At 43.3% G+C, this 15,959-nt stretch overlaps 1 long non-coding RNA gene across 1 annotated transcript in view; it reads right to left on the bottom strand.

Annotated features, from left to right (window-relative positions):
- Positions 1–1,419: 1,419 nt before the first annotated feature.
- Positions 1,420–15,959, bottom strand: part of LOC129736889 (uncharacterized) — a 47,403-nt gene continuing 32,863 nt past the window's right edge. The window contains exon 4 of the long non-coding RNA XR_008734030.1: positions 1,420–10,834. This is a non-coding gene — a long non-coding RNA (uncharacterized LOC129736889). The remainder of the gene's footprint in view (positions 10,835–15,959) is intronic.

Raw genomic sequence — 15,959 nt, 5'->3', positions numbered from 1 at the left:
GGGTATCAACTGAAAGAAAAAAGGCTCCCAGGAGCCAGAGCTGTGGCACAAAACCAGCCATCTTACAGAAACTGGGGAGACTTATTTAAAGTTAACCACTCCAGGAAGCCAGCATATGTTAAATAGCGTAATTAATTTGGTCTGAAATGGGAGAGCCCTGTCATCAAAGAACCCTGTCCCATAACGAGGGGATGGACATCGGCCTGATGAGGTATCCAAGAAAACGCTTTTCATCAGGAGAGGATGCATGAGAAAGGACAGAAGATCATCTCTAACTGGACTAGCAACCATTTACAGGCAAAAATCACTTCATTGGAAAGAGATAAATGTAGTCTCAGTTGAAACTGCAAGGGGTCCAACACTGAGGTTCTCCAGGGGATATGAACCCAAATAATGAGCAAGATGGGGGGGCACACCTACAGCAATGATCCTTGGGGCCTAAGGAAGGCAGGAGAATGGACCAGAGGGCTGTGACAGCCAGGCATGGAGGATCTGCTGCTGCTGCCAGGCAGCCCTGCCCACAGTGCAGGCAGGTGCTGCCCACTGCTGTGAGGCTGCTGGTGCCAAAACCCCTATTGCTTCAACTCAGCCCTGTCTGTAAGATGAGATTCACACCACACACTAACCTGTGCCGATGGCAGGGACTGCAAGGAAGGCAGGTGGGAAAAGTCCTGGGGGTCTGTCCCAAAAGGCAGGTGGGAAAACATATGGGAATAGACCCTCTGTGGGTTCTTCAGGGCAAATTCACAGTAACAAAAGATTGCAAGAGGATCTTGTGGGAAAAAATAAGGAGCCCTTCCCCCCTCATTTCTGGCAGCTTCCAGATGGGAAACAGAAATGAAACTTATTTTGAAATGTTCAGAAACCTTTTGAACCTCATTAGTTTTCATTTCATATGGCTCTGCACAAAAAAAGTATATAAACCTGCAGCTCTTTTAGATGAAATGATGTAATGTTCAGATTATATCGATCAGAGTGGGGAGGGGAGCATTCATGTCAGTAATATTTTAACAAAAGAAGTCATTTTATGCAGGCTTTACAATACTTTCTTATTTCAGGGGTCATGGGAGCTGCATAACACCAGGTCTTCACAGCCTCAGAAACCAAATTACTTAATTTTGAGGAAACAATACCTGCATGCAATTAAGCTTTTAACTTTACTCATGTGAGTAGTTCGAATTAGTGCATGGAGAATACTTGCAGGCTTTCAATTGCACATGTGTAAGTTTTGGCAGGGCTTGGTTGTTAACCATGTTAATCTTGAAGCCTTGCTTGCTTTGTTTTCAGCAGCAAACTTAGCAAAACTATAAATACACTATCCACTTTGAAAATCCTGTAAAATCAATTTTGGAGACTTCAAGGAAATCAAAGGAAATGCGATAAAATTAAAATGCTCCCACTTAAATAAAATTTTATTTCCCTTCCAGTAACATACAATATTTAACTAAGAGTTTTAATACATTCAGTAAAATATGAGCATATTATTAACCTCTTCAAAACGACACGATTTACTGTAAAGTCATTACCATTCTGTTCACTCATGTCTGGCCTCTTTGTTTCAAGTCTGTTTTCCCAGCTTACTGTATCAGGTCAACAGACTAACATAAATGAGTAATGTGTCTGGAATTTTTCCTTGCAACACCAAACCTCAAACCAAGTGCAGGCAGAAGGGCCATGCTGTGAATAGGATGGGAAGCAGCTTCAGCTGTACCTCTTCTCTCCATTCTCCATCCTGTCTCACTTTCCCTTGCAAGAGACTCCTACATAGGCCGCTGCCTGTCCCTGCCTTCATTTCCTCCTCTCACAGCTCTCAGAAACTGCATCTGGACTTTTAGAAGTCCAAACCCACCCTTTCTCAGGGTCTAGTAGAGAAAAACATTGCCACGCTTCCCACATCCTCTTTCAAAATCTGCAACAGTGACCTCAGAATTCTCAAAGCAAACTTGTTTCTGCAGGGTGGGACAGTTGGAGGGGATCTGCTCAGGTAGAAGTATTAGTGGTCATTTCTGACATGCTACTCAAGGCTAACTTGGTGAAGCGAGGGTGTGCCCTGCTTCTTGCTATCGGCCCAAGCTGGAAATGAGTGCCCTGCAATCAGCAGAGCTTTATTGACAGTGCTGAAGGTGTCACAGTGCAGAAGAATGTCAGTCTTTTTTCTCAGCACTTTAAATTTCTATAGCCTTCAGGTCTGGGGGAAGTGCGGTGTCCTTCTGAAACTTTCTGTCAGTAAATCTAGTGTTTTATACGGATATTAGCAAATAAAAACCAAGTTGTGTGAAAAATGTCAGTTCTATTTTTGCCAACTAAAATATAACAGGAAATTGTATGCTTAACATATGTGGGGAACTGCAAAACTGAACCACAGATATGTAACCACTATTATTAAGAATGGTAAATACGGCTGTGGAGGTGAAACGGATTATGCCGCTGGATATTTCCTTTAATACGAATTCCAGCTACAGTGTTGTTTTGCAAATGAAGGCAAACAGAAGATCCTTACAACAACTTCAGGAAACAATCGCATTCTTACAAATCTATCATGTATTTATCTAGTCCTTTAATACATTGATGGGAAAACAAATGTATTATGGTACCCAAACTAAACAAATAGTTTCTGGATACATTAATTTCAGAAATGCATCAATAGCTTTGATAAGAAGAACCTGAATATGAAAGTCTTACAAACCAAAAAAGAAAAATCAATCTGAGCTGCTAAGTCACCAGCTATTTTAAATGGTGCCTGGAATCCGGATGAACCAAAGCCTGTCACACCCCAGATCTGAATCATAAGTGCAGGTCCCCTTTGGGAACACCTGGAAAGCCCTGTGCAGAAATTGCAGCTCCACCAAGGCATGAGCCAGCAGAGTGCTCTGCAAAGGGTGCCCAGCCACTGCTGCGCCAGGAAGGTGGGACACTGGTGCCCCTGAGCACAGCTGCCCTGCCCTCACCTCTGTCATCAGAGTAACTACGCAAGCAGGGAGTCTTAAAAACAGTGTCACCAATAGTTTTATTTATCGGAAGAGAAGGGTGTTGGAAGTTTTCTGTTTGTTCTTAGAAAGCACTTGTTTTCCTGAAGAAACAGCCAGGCTTCTTTCCACAGCTCAGGCTGAGGCTACATCTTTTTCACACTTAACTTTTCCCCAGCAAATGGTGTAGTTACTCCAGCAGTAGTTACTAAACCTCCCCTTTCCAACCATCACTCCTGCTGATCCCAACAGAGGGGTTCCACATGGAACACATCACACACCTGAGAGGCAAGCCACTCAACCCTTCCACTGTTCTTTTTAAACGAGAGAGAATAAATTTGAAGCAAATACTATTTGTATCCAACAGTTCAATCAACCCAGTGTCCCAAGTGAAGGGAGTCCCACTTTTAGATCCTCTGCCGTAAAGACATGGATCAATGGAGGTGAATTTCTTTAAGAGCTTCAATTTTCTAAGCAAAGTAACACTTTAACTCTCAGCAAAAACAGGGTTTCAGGCAGCGTCCTTAAGAGGAGGGAAAAGGTGGAATGGAGACAGTATATACCAATATTCATCTAGGATCTTCCCTCCCTGTCCCTATTACCTTATCTTTCGCACAGAGATGGAGCGAGGCTGAGTGCTGACGGTACACAGGCGGTAACCACAAGTGGGAATAGGCTGCTGCTCATGGCCAGCCTCCAGTCATTGCTATTTTGGCATTAAGCTCATACTCAAAGTGACAATTGCACAGAAGAACCTACCTGTGAGAAAACAGAGTGCCCCGCAGCCTGCCAGCCACCACTGACACCAGCACCCCAGCTAGTCCCCTGCCCATGGTGTTGCCAAGCCTGTGGGTTCCCCTGTGTGGCTGGGACAGGGACCCTCTTCCCCAAAATACATCTGGGGGAAGGCTCCCAACATACTCAAGGTTGATAGCTACTAATATAATTTCTTTTCAGACTGGTAATTTGTGACTCAGGCAGGCATCTATTTTTAGGAATGGCTTTAGCCAGCTCCAGATGGAAGCACAACAGACTGTGGCCTCCAGCAATCGCAGCCACTTTTACAGCCCAACTCCTGACACAGGTCCCCTCAAAGCTTTGGCCAATTTAACTCAGGCACAGACTATCACCGCACAGTATTCTAATTACATACTTCAACCTGTGGGTCACCCATCACACAGGTTATTTTGAACTATGCCAGAAGAGCCTTGGCTTTGCACTGTTTTTCTTTTCCTTGCCCCCTCAAAAACAAGCTGGGAGCCTTTTCCAAACCACCCCGTCACCATGCAGTGTCTTCCAGCACGGACTGTCTGATATGCTCTGAGTCAGCTACCTCCGACAAGCCACAGCTGTCCTGGAGCTAGGCCAAAGACTTTTCCCTTCAGCTTTGTTGCACAACATGATCTAAATAACCGGTCCCATCTAATTTGTTTCCTTCATGGGTCTAAGGAAACTGTATTTCACTTAGTGAGGTCTCAAGTAAGGTCAGTGTCCAAAACCAATTCAGACAGCAATACAAATAAACATCGATTGGAAAAAAAGACAGTCAAGGGGAAAAAAAACAACAAACTTTTGTGACTAGACTATCACTTTCATTAGCATCACACTCTGGAATTTAAGTTTCATCTGTTTCTATGAAAAATATGAACGAAGCAATGTATAACCAAGGAATGAATTCTTACTTGACTGTGTAACATTTTCCTTCTTGCAAATTAGTCAAGATACTCTTTTACCAAAACTAGTTTTAAAAAAAAAACCAAAATTTTTTGGGTGAAAATCACTAAACTATTTAAGGTGAACATTGCTAAAACGTTTGGAAGTCAGTTGTGGCAGAGAATGCATTCAGAAGCAGCCCAGTATATACTTTTTGTTATCCTTATCTTTACTTTAACCTGACAGAGAGCACTTCTTTGGAAAAGCCAACATATTTCAATCATTTCTATCTTACAACTTTAAAAAGCTGTAATATGGTCTAAAAATGAAATTTTATTATCCAGTGACACAGAATTTTGGGGAAAAAAAACCAATCAGCTCTACCCAAGAGATAAAAAAACCTGTAAGATACTAAATTATTTTTCTTTTTCACTCAAAATTTTGAGGCAAAAGGTTTTTTAATGCATGTATACATACAAGTGTATATTTTCTAGTATTCTACCAATATTCTAGCAATGTCTTGCATTTTGGGGGGACAATACACAAATTATTTTTAGTTGTAAACTATATTAGAAAGGGGGTTCTATGGTGTGATTCTGGTAGTGATTCACATTGTTTTAAACTACTTATGTGCTTGCAAACATCCCTGAAATCACACACAAATGTGGGGCAGAAAACAAATGAAAGGTCTTAGCTGTGCCATACACATCTGCTATGGGATAAGTGCACCTGTCCCAAGTGGCAGAAACTCGTGTCCACCTAACAGAAAGGCAGAGAAACATCAGCTTGCTGACACAGCCTGGCAGCTCAAACATGAGCAAAGGCTGGAGGAGCATGCAAGACCATGCTGAACAGTCAGTGTTTCTCAAGATTTTCTGGAGCATTTTCCTCTGGGTTTTGGCTCCTTGGTCTCGCCCAGTCCACCTCTGCTCCATGCATTGGTGGAGCAGGGCATGTTATGGACCTGCACATGGGGACTCAGACCTGCTGCAAGCCAGAGGCACCATTCATGCTTCACTGCAGTGGACCTACATGATAGCCATCTAATTTGCCTTTTTGTTGTAGTTTATGCCCTTTTTTATGATGCCCTTTGGAAACTGCTAATCAATGGACAGATTTTGCCCCTAAAACTGGCGTCACTGGTATGAGGATGGCACTACTAAGGAAAGATGGTCTATTGCAGGGGTCCTCAAACTACGGCCTGCAGGCTGGATACAGCCCCCCCGGGGTCCTCAATCCGGCCCCCGGTATTTACAGAACCCCCCGCCAGGGGTTGTGGGGGGAAACCAAGCAGCCGCAGATGGCTGCCTGCCACTTCATCGGCGTGCCGGCCCCCTGGTTAAAAAGTTTGAGGACCCCTGGTCTATTGGCACAGAGCTGGACTAGCAGCCTCTGTAAAACCCTTCTGATGCAAGATGAAGGGCACAGCCAGAGCACATCTTCCTCATCTTGAACAGCCTTGTGATGACCCACATGGAGTTGGTGAGAGCCACTTTGACTTTGAGAAGACTTCAGACTACCTTATGTCATGAGTGATGTGACAGCCCAGGCTGGTGCAACACTGAGGCTCCCTGCCTGTTCCACTCTTCCTCTGCTACCTGACTTGGAAGCTCTCATGTTGGCTGCCCTCAGAGGAGCAGGTACGACCCTCTCCAGGACTACAGCTGCACCTCAACCATCAGGGTAAGGGGGTTCCATCCAACACAGATCTTCCACCAGAAAGGGAAGAAAGGCTCCCAGCAAATCATCCATCCTACCAGGAGTTTCAAAATCCAGCAGATTCCACACCAGGGTGGAGAGTTAGTTTTCAGTCTGACTGGTTGTCTTGTTTATTTGTTTAAGGGCTACCCCAGAAGTGAGCAGGGAAGAATTCCTTCCCCATGTAGGAGTGTGCTGCCAAGTTCCTCTGACTCCCAACAATACTCACAAGTGTTTCCTGGTTCCTTCCATCCCCGAATGCTAGCAAGAAACCTATTTAATACCTCACAGCAAACAGCAAGATCTCTCATACCTCAAAGACATAATTTAAATATGGGAATGGGAAACAAATTTACCTTTTCATTGAAAACCCTACTTTGAGTATAGCCAACCAAACGTATTTCCACGTAAACTGGTGATAAATGGAGAGGAGGAACTCACAAAGAAAGAGAAGTACTAATTTGCTTGTGCCCAAATCAAAGCGGTTGCTAGATGCAAGCGTTGGGGCAGCAGCATGTGTAGAAGCACATTGTTCAAAAGGCTTTCCTATCACAAAAATAAAAGCTTGCACATGGTGAAAATGAGGTACAAAATTCTACATTCTCTTCCTCATTAGCACAGTGGGACAATAATATCAGAGGTGTTAACTGGCAGGTGTATTCGTAGATAATCGCTCGCGCCTGTTGTACACTGCAGCAGAGAGAACAGAAATCAGTTTTAAAAGCTATCATGCACCAGGCCGCCTTTCACCGAGGTTGGGTCCTATGGCCATAATGTATTAATCTGGAGAATACATGTTGCTCAATAGCTCTGCAGAGCCTTTTCTCATGGATTTTAACTCTTGCAGAGGCACAATATGATTTCTAGAGGTCAAGTTCAGTCCTTAGAATAAAGGGCAGGGCTGGCAAGTCACCACAACTTGAAGCAGCAGGTTCACTGTATGCAGTAGCATACAGTGCAGTACGCACAGGCAGGAGATCTGGCTCACGCCCCCAGGGCTTCCTAACACACTAACACCCCCAGGCTGCACTGAAAGCAGGGCTGTGTGCTGCCAGATTCTTCTGTCCCAACTAAAGAAATAAGGTGAGACAGATTCTAAGAGGTTCCTGCAGACATTTCCAGGATTGCAGGCTTTTAAAACCTTACCATCCAAAGGCTCCAACAGATCTAGGAGGATCCACTGCAGTCAATGGAGGTGACCATGGTGATCTCACTGCTCTTGGTAACCTGTCTCAAGGGCTGAACCATTTGTTTTCCCTCTAGTTCACTTTTCAGACAGTCCATCGAGCACAAATCTGTCTTATTTACACATACAAGTCTAGAATTTACCTATTTATAAAAATAACAAGAAATTAACAAGTCCAGTGATCAGGCCCAGAAATAATGAACTACATCAGTTGTGGCTTTTCCTCTGTCACCCATTTGTGGCTAAAATGTGATTACTTCAAATAGTAGACACCAGCCTGGCAGACGCTGCCATGATCAGGCTCATTTCCTTACAATAAAACCCTTTGCGTTCTTTGTTCCTTTCTTAAAATGTTTTTTTCTTTAAACAGGAAATAATCTACAGTGTTCTGTAAATGAATCAAAGGATACTGCTCCTACAACCTATGTGTGCTCGCCATGAGGTGGATAGAGTGCTTCACCTAAGAGCCCTTTCGCTGATTTTTTTTTCCCAGACCTGTGCAATGAACCAGCTCTTCAGATAGTGTAAAGGAAATTGTTGCCAAATTGGCAGGCCCATACACTAGCACCAGAACAGAATACGACTCCAGAGTTTTAAAGAAAATTGAGGGAGACAAGGGGTATTATCCTGGCTTTCTAAATGCCAGAATCGGACCAATTTGATGTGGCAGGCTGCTGTCACCCACTGTCAGCAGGCTCCTGCCCTGGCTGATTGGTCACTGCTCTCATTGGGAGCTGAACTGGACCCTTTGCTCCCTCCTTCACATTTTGGCTGAACAAGGAATGTTTTCAATCAGGGTGGGATGGGAAAAATTAAGAGCCTTTTAGGAATGGCATATCCTGAGTTTCCAGAAGCCGTCTAGGTCAGCCCAAAGTCTAGTCGTCCGGTGCATTCATCCCCAGTATTTACACTGACAGTGGAAACAAGTCTGGAACAGCTGCAAACGATTATGCCTCTGACCCTCTCACAGTGAAGCCCTGTAACACAGGATACTTCCATTCACACTGCAGCAGCTAATGCTCACTTCCGTATGAAAACATTCACGCTAAACTTATTTCATTATGGCTAATTGGTACCCAATTGAATTCTTTTAAAAGGTGTGCTTTGCGATATCTGTCATCTGAAAGCTTCCCTTACCAGGAGGAAACATGTGTCTTCTCTGCAGTGGGTTGAATGTAAAGGTTTTCTTTTTCCACATTATATATATCCCAGAGAGTGCCAGAACAAAGTAAAACAAGGGTTCAAAATCATAGTGTGCTCTGCTACTGCCCACAGCTCTACTATTCCCAAGGACTCCCACCCATCTCCATGCTCTTTTCCCACCACCCTCATCCTCCCAAAAGTGGTCCCTAAGCCCATGTCCACTCTCACTACAATGTCTGCCCAAAACACAACTCCAACCTCAAGTCATACCCACACACTGGGACCTCTACCTCCTTCCTTATCCACACCCTGGTTCTGCTCCCACAAAACCTACCCCTGTGTTACCAGCCCAGGACCCCTCACTCGCTCTCAGCACAGCCTGGCCAGCCACTGCTCAGAGTTACTCCTGCTGCCTGCACCAGGAACTTCATGCCTTGCCACTGCCAACAAGTGGAGTGTGGGCAGCAGCGACAGCTTCTCACAACCATACTACTTTGAAGAAGCCTGCATGCCGCTACACATTACATGATTTAGGCACCTCTGGAGTAAAACCCACTAAGAGCCAGGCATGGCACCCATGATCTCTTTCTCCCTCCTCTCCTTGCTTTGCACAGCTAGAGTAGTAAAGTATTGTTATGAATTCCCTCAGCATGAGTGGATCCTGGGCTGACATGGAAAGGATTGCTATTGCCTCAAAATAATCCTGGTACAGGGAATGTGTAGCAAGGTGGTTTAGGAACAGAAGCATTAAGAGGAAAACAGAAACCAGCAACCCTGCTGGCACGACAGAAGGCGTCAAATGCCAAGTCTTTTCATATTTACAGACTTATGCAGTTTATGGGCTTAACCAAATGCTCCAGTGAGAGAAAAAGAATAAATAGTGGAGTCATTAATTTATAATACTTGAGACTAATGGAAAGAATGATTGAACCATAACAGCAAAACCATGCTCTCGTCTCTTTGGCCTTATTTTAGGATCTTTCTCTCCTTCTCTCACTTAGAGACTTTTAGCAACATTTAGATCTAGTCTCCTACACAGAGAAAGCCTGAAACAAGATGATAAAAATACATAGAGTTGAATAGTACAAGAGTCCTGGACTTCAGCTAAGCCAGCGATCAGGCAGCCTACATTTTGCTGTGTTCCTTGATGGGCTGAGAATAGACACTCACACAAGCATTATTATTTGCCCTTCCTAATACAGACTTAAGTAATGAAAATGGAAACAGCACATAAAGCAACTCTGGCTATTCTGATGACTGAATTGAAAAGTCTTCCTCCAAGGGATTTGATAATTGAGAAAGCAGATTAGAAAAGAGTGGCATAAAATATTACCATAATCTCTCTGAGACTAGAAAAGGTATTACATTGACTAATAAGCAACAGGAAGAGACTTTACGTTTCCCTTTACACTTACATTTCCAGTTATATAGTTACAGAAGAAATTATTAGGAGGTTATTTTATTTCTGGACTCAATGGAGAGGACAGAAAACAGAAGAATGTAGAAAGTTTGAACATGAGGATAAAACACAGGCATTTCTCAGGAAAAGATGCCAAACTGAAAACGTCAGACGGAGAGGCTCACTGCCCTCCTCTACCTGACAGAAGTTCATTGTAAATTGTTACTCCCTTTTGAAGACACTGTTTGTGGGGTTACCAGCAGACAGGCAGGGTTGGTGAAACAGTGATGAGCAAGAGAGCTGTGTAACACATAGGTCACACCTGTGACCCTTTGACCTTAGGTTTTCTGAACCCTTAGTCTTTGCAAGGACCTGGACCACTGCGCAATATTATCCAGAAACACAAATCTCCTCTTAAAACAACATACATCTTATCAAAATGTCACTGGAATGACAAGTATAAGTGCCTCGGCAAAGCAGTTCATTCTGGTGCTAAAACAGCAAAACGCAAAACCACAAAAGCCAACGAAAGTACTCATTTAGCCAGGAGAAAATACCATCATGAATGTTTGGGTGTCCAAGTCTCTCCCAGTACTTCCTGGAGCTACAGCTGCTCCCAATGAATTATTCACCACCAAGCTCCAGTGGAAATGGTGTGAAGTCCACAGCAGTGGGTAGGCAGTGTATGGTGTGTCGCAGAGGTGGAGCACTGGTCTGGATCCTTCCAGCCCAATTAGTGTGTTCAGTGTGAACTCCTTACATACATTACATGGCAGGCTTTCCCTGAGCCTGGCAAGAACAAGGGAGAGAAGAAAAAGTTAGCATATGACTAATTTTTAAAAGAAATTTTATTTCATGCAATAGATTGAAAATAATAAACGTCAGTGTGTCACATATCTGTGAAGTGAAAGCTGGTTTCAGGTTCAAACTAGACTGCCTGTTTGAATCAAAATACATACCTAGTTTCAGTATTAGTGAAAAGGTCAACTGATTTGAAAGTTGGTAGATTATTCTGGTGTTTTACTATCGATACTGGGATTTTATGTGCCAGTGCTGGACTGTTCAGGTCCTGCTGCTCATGAAGGTTGAGCTTTTGGATGCGTCAAGTGGGAGACTGCCGAGTCCTGATCATTTCCAGCCATTACTTGCCAAAATAAATGGTAACCAGATCAGTATTACTTGGCTTGACACATAAGCAAGCCACGTTTCGGCTATAGTTTGCTGTTCAGGCTTTGCATTAAGGATAGTAAAACAGAAATAAGTAGAAGAAAAGAGACCATGGCCTTTCTAGGCATGAGCCAGGAGGCAAGACGGATGGGACTGTCAGTATCTTGGAGGATAGGTTTGAACTTAAAAACTTTTTTAACTGCTTGGAGAAATGTGCCGGGGGAAAAAAAATTCAATAGGGAAAAATGAAGGATGCTTCTGCCAGACAGGAAGAATTAGCTTCATAACTATGGGAAGAAAATAACTTGCCCAGGCAGCAACTTTGCAGGGGACTTGAAGGTGGACAGTCACACAAGGGGAATCAGGAGTCAGTTGCACCATGGTATTGCAGAAACTCAAATGCAACAATGATATGAATAGGCTGATCTAGAAACCTACACTGCTCATGAAATCACCTGTCCAGTGCACACAGCCCTGTTCCCAGGTCCCGTCTTCTCCACATCTATTTCCAGAGCTGGGCACTGCACCTGATGAAATATGGGAATGACTGGAAAGAATCCAGGGAACAAGAAGAATGGTTAAAAGGCCAGAAAACAGTACTAACAGGGAAGAGAGGGAAGAAGATAGGATAATTTCATCTAAAGAGATGAAGACTAGGGAACTCAGGAAAGCAGTTCTTGGTTATGTTAAGTCTGTGGCTTTGAGGAAAGGAAGAATCTACCTTCTAATGTCCATAACGTACAGAAGAGTGTAAGAAGTGATTAGTTTACTGCACAGCTGGGAAGATGCAGTTCAGACATGAGATAAACTCTCTTAATGGTGAATGGAGAGAACAGCAGCTTCAGGAAGCTGTAGTTTCCAACATCCAGGAACATTTTGGGCAAGCACCCTTCAGAAAGGGGAGGTAGTACTGATCCTGCCTTTGGCCGAGAGCTTTTTGAGGTCCACCTAGCTCCACGACTACACAGAAATGATCTTTCCTGACCTCTGGTGAGCCATGCCATTCTGGACTGTAATATGTACAGAAATTAGGGAGTCAACTGGAACACTGCAAGCAAAAGTTCCAGCACATGCTGAAAAAACCTAAACTTTCTTTAGTCTTATTAGGAGCATATTATATAGAACAAAGACAATTCAAAACTAAGGAAAGGAAGTAGTGTCTTTACTGGCAAAGGTGGCACTTGCCTGCACAGCCAGCATACTACTATTTACAGTGAGTTGTCATCTAAATCCAGCCTAGATACCAAATGCTGGAGTTTCTTGTTTTGCTTTGATTTTCAGTCACAACAGCTTATCTCCTGCAAGAACCTGGTAATCATGGGGTGACACACAGTATCTGGAAATGCAGAGCATGACTCGTTCAGCCCCAAGACAGACAGGCTGAGCTTGCCCCAGAAATACCCATCCCCTCCCCGTGAACATGGACAATTAACAGAGTCCAGACACCTATGGCTAGAAAGAAACTTTTAAAAGTATCCTCTGCCAAGACAATAACCATCCTTTATTTTCTAGGCATAATGAAAACACACATGTATTACTTTTTAACAGTTGCCACATCACAGCTAGACACATAAATAAAATACCACTTGTCTTAAATTGGCAGGCACCCATAAAAAGTGAAAGGGATGATCTGCCACAGTTAGAGAAGGAACAACAGACTCTGTTTTAGAATTCACTGGCAAGCAAGTCATTTGGGACCTTACTGGATCATGGCCTTTAATGTCAAGCCACTCTTTCACTTTTGGTAGAGTGCATACACCAGGAGCAGAATATGGCTGAAACAATACAGCAGTAGTCTCAAGAGATATCACTGGGCTCTCAGAACTGTGTTTTCTCTGCATGCGTGACCAGCATGTGCAAGAGTCTCAAGCATTCCCACTACAGACTTTTGCAGCAGTGCAAGGTTACTGGTTTGGTTTTGATCCAAAGGTGTTTCTGTGTTTCCCACGCAGTCCACTTTGATGTTTTTTAAATATACTCTGAGCTTGTACTTGCCAAAAGAATAAATACAGCCTTGTTTTCATTCATATTTTAGTCATGAAGCATTGAGTTCAAAATCATTTGCATTATGATTTAGCAAGAGGTAAGCATAGGTAATAAGAAAAACACCGAACATCTTAAACATGCATGTTACTGTCTTACACAGAGCCATTTACCTTAGTAAAGTTCTGTTGAAAGAAACAGAGCTGAATCACAAATTCTTATAGTGTTATCTACTACATACTTATCATTTATGTCCCCTAAACACTTAATTTCACTACAGTATGAGCTCAGAGAAAGTTAGAAATGAATGAATTACTGTTCTGCTGTCGACTGGGCTGGAAGTAGGACAGTGAGTGATGCTGGTGATTGACAGCAGTCAACACAACTGGATCCACTGCATCAGGTTTAGTGATCACCTCCCCCCATATATTATACCAATGCTTCTCACCACATCAGCTACCTGTTACACACTCCACAGACTAGAGTATCTAGCATGTAGGAAAAGATTATTTAGATAGTGCCAGAAGACAAAGCTACCCATTGCACTTTGGCCACTTTGTGTCACCACAGTGATACAAATTTATATTTTTTTTAATTAAAAAAAGGTCATCTCAAGTGTATCACCAACACAATAACACATAGCCAGCAGCAATGGGCAGGCCTAGTCAACTGGGTCCATTAATTCCATTTGGCCATAACTTTAAGCCTTTTTTCTTTTTTAAGCAAAAATGCCTTGTGTTTGAAAAATGAAAAATAAGTAACATAACAAAGCTGTGTTGATGTTAGAAGTTGTGCATCGGTGCTTCATATTGAATAGGTATTGGCATCATGTTCACTTGTGCTAGGATACCATGGTGATGGGCCCCGAAGAATTACCAAAAATAGATTAAATGCATGTGGCAAGTGATAATAAGCACAAAATGTTTTCCATACAGTAAAAATGCCACAGGAAAGCAGAATAACACATTCTATAAATCAGCTCAACAGATCAACAACTTCCAGGCAGAATACTTGGGGATCTGAATGTGTAGTCAGAGCCGAACTCCTATGCCCAAAACTGCCAAGAAACCAAATTTGGCAATAGTGTCTGCACCTAAAGAAGTTCAGACCGAGGAGACTGGCACAGGATCTGCTGTTGCCAGCAAAAATGTATGAAAGGAGCTGAGAGGTCTGGATTTAAAGTAAGAGATATTAATCACTGAGTAACACCTACCCCAGTAACTCTGTCTTTCCAAGCTGCTGGAGTCTCATCCCTTTTTGTATTGAGTCAATCAAAATATTAAAAATGTCATTCTTTGAAGCTGTGCTGAGCCAGGCTGCTTGTTCACTGCTGTATAAAACAAATCACTCTAAAGAGTCTCACTGAAGCTGCCCACTGATTCAGCAGGGTGCTCATACACAGAATTAAAGACACGTGCAAGCACCAGCAGCTCTTGTGCAGGAATGACAGGAGACTGCGCACCCCACTTTCTCATTAACAACCACTATGCTGCATTACCACAAAGTGCATGACATCAAGGGGACATGAGATGTCTGAGACAGCACCGCTACTTGCTCACAACTGTCAGCAGCACTTTGCTCAAACCATCCCTTATAGAGAAACATGCACAGCAAAACCATTTGTTCATGAAAACAACAGCTACCTAAAGCCACAATGAAAATTCATTAACTGAGATGATATACCAGTACCAAGGTGACTCACTGTATGTAAATAAATCTATAAATATTTAGGTTGCTGCTCCAGATGTTAAGCCACCATCAACCCAAAGTGACGAGAGTTTCTGAAGCAAAATTTCTTATGCATCACAGCTTGCAAGAGCTCCCAGTGAAGTGTGGGTCACCAGAAACAGGGACCAGAAAGCCACTGGGAAGGGATATCCCATCACATAGCAACACACTAGAGGCATTCAGAAGAAAGCATGCAAAACTGCCTGACAAACATTGGAGGAAAAGATTCTGAACGTGGTGGTTTGGGGATGTGTCTCAGGTTTCCATGGCTTTGGAACACTGGTGTTACTGGGGTCAATACAAAGGACCCTGTGCCAATCAGCCAGAGCAGCTCTTCTTCAGGAGACAACAGAAGCAGGGTCCTCCCAAGGTTGGTAGGATTTTTTAACATGCAGGAGCAAGAGAGAGATCTAATTGCAAAGTCTGTTACTAGGTGACACACCAAGTCCTGACAAACTATACTGGGTAGTATTTTGATATATTGGTCTATGCAGCAAATGCTGTGCCAAAAATCCATCTTCCACCATCTCCACCCTCTGCTTCCTTGGATGGCTGAGAAACAAGGGGTCCAGAGCACATAGGCTGAGAGAAACCTGAAAGAAACAGGTCTTACTTGCTTTTTAAGTGGTTTAAACCCAAAAGCTCACTGGGATAATGGGACAAAGCTTCTGCATGGTTTATAGATCCCACTTGGCCCTGAGGACACACTTTCTCACTAGCCCACACACCTCAGTGCAAGCAGGTTAGAGGAAGATCACCAGCATGAGATCTCAGACCTTGTAGACACCAGAAAGCTGCTGGGCTTGGTCTGGCTTTAGTAATGCTCAGAGGACCCCTATAACAGCAAAGGCCCACTGTGACACTGGCTACCCTTATGGAGCAATAAGTGCAGTCCGGATATCTGTGAACTTGGGCCATGCTACAGACTCAGCTGACTTCTCACACCAACTTCATAGTCTCTTAACGACATAGGAATAGCAGGATGAATGTAGGATCTATAGCAACAAGAAAAACTATAGCAGAAATATATATGCTG

The sequence above is a fragment of the Falco cherrug genome, chromosome 9 (assembly GCF_023634085.1).
Source record: "Falco cherrug isolate bFalChe1 chromosome 9, bFalChe1.pri, whole genome shotgun sequence".
NCBI lineage: Eukaryota > Metazoa > Chordata > Aves > Falconiformes > Falconidae > Falco > Falco cherrug.
Note: the sequence above shows the minus strand (reverse complement) of the source record. Positions and strands in the feature narration are given on the sequence as shown.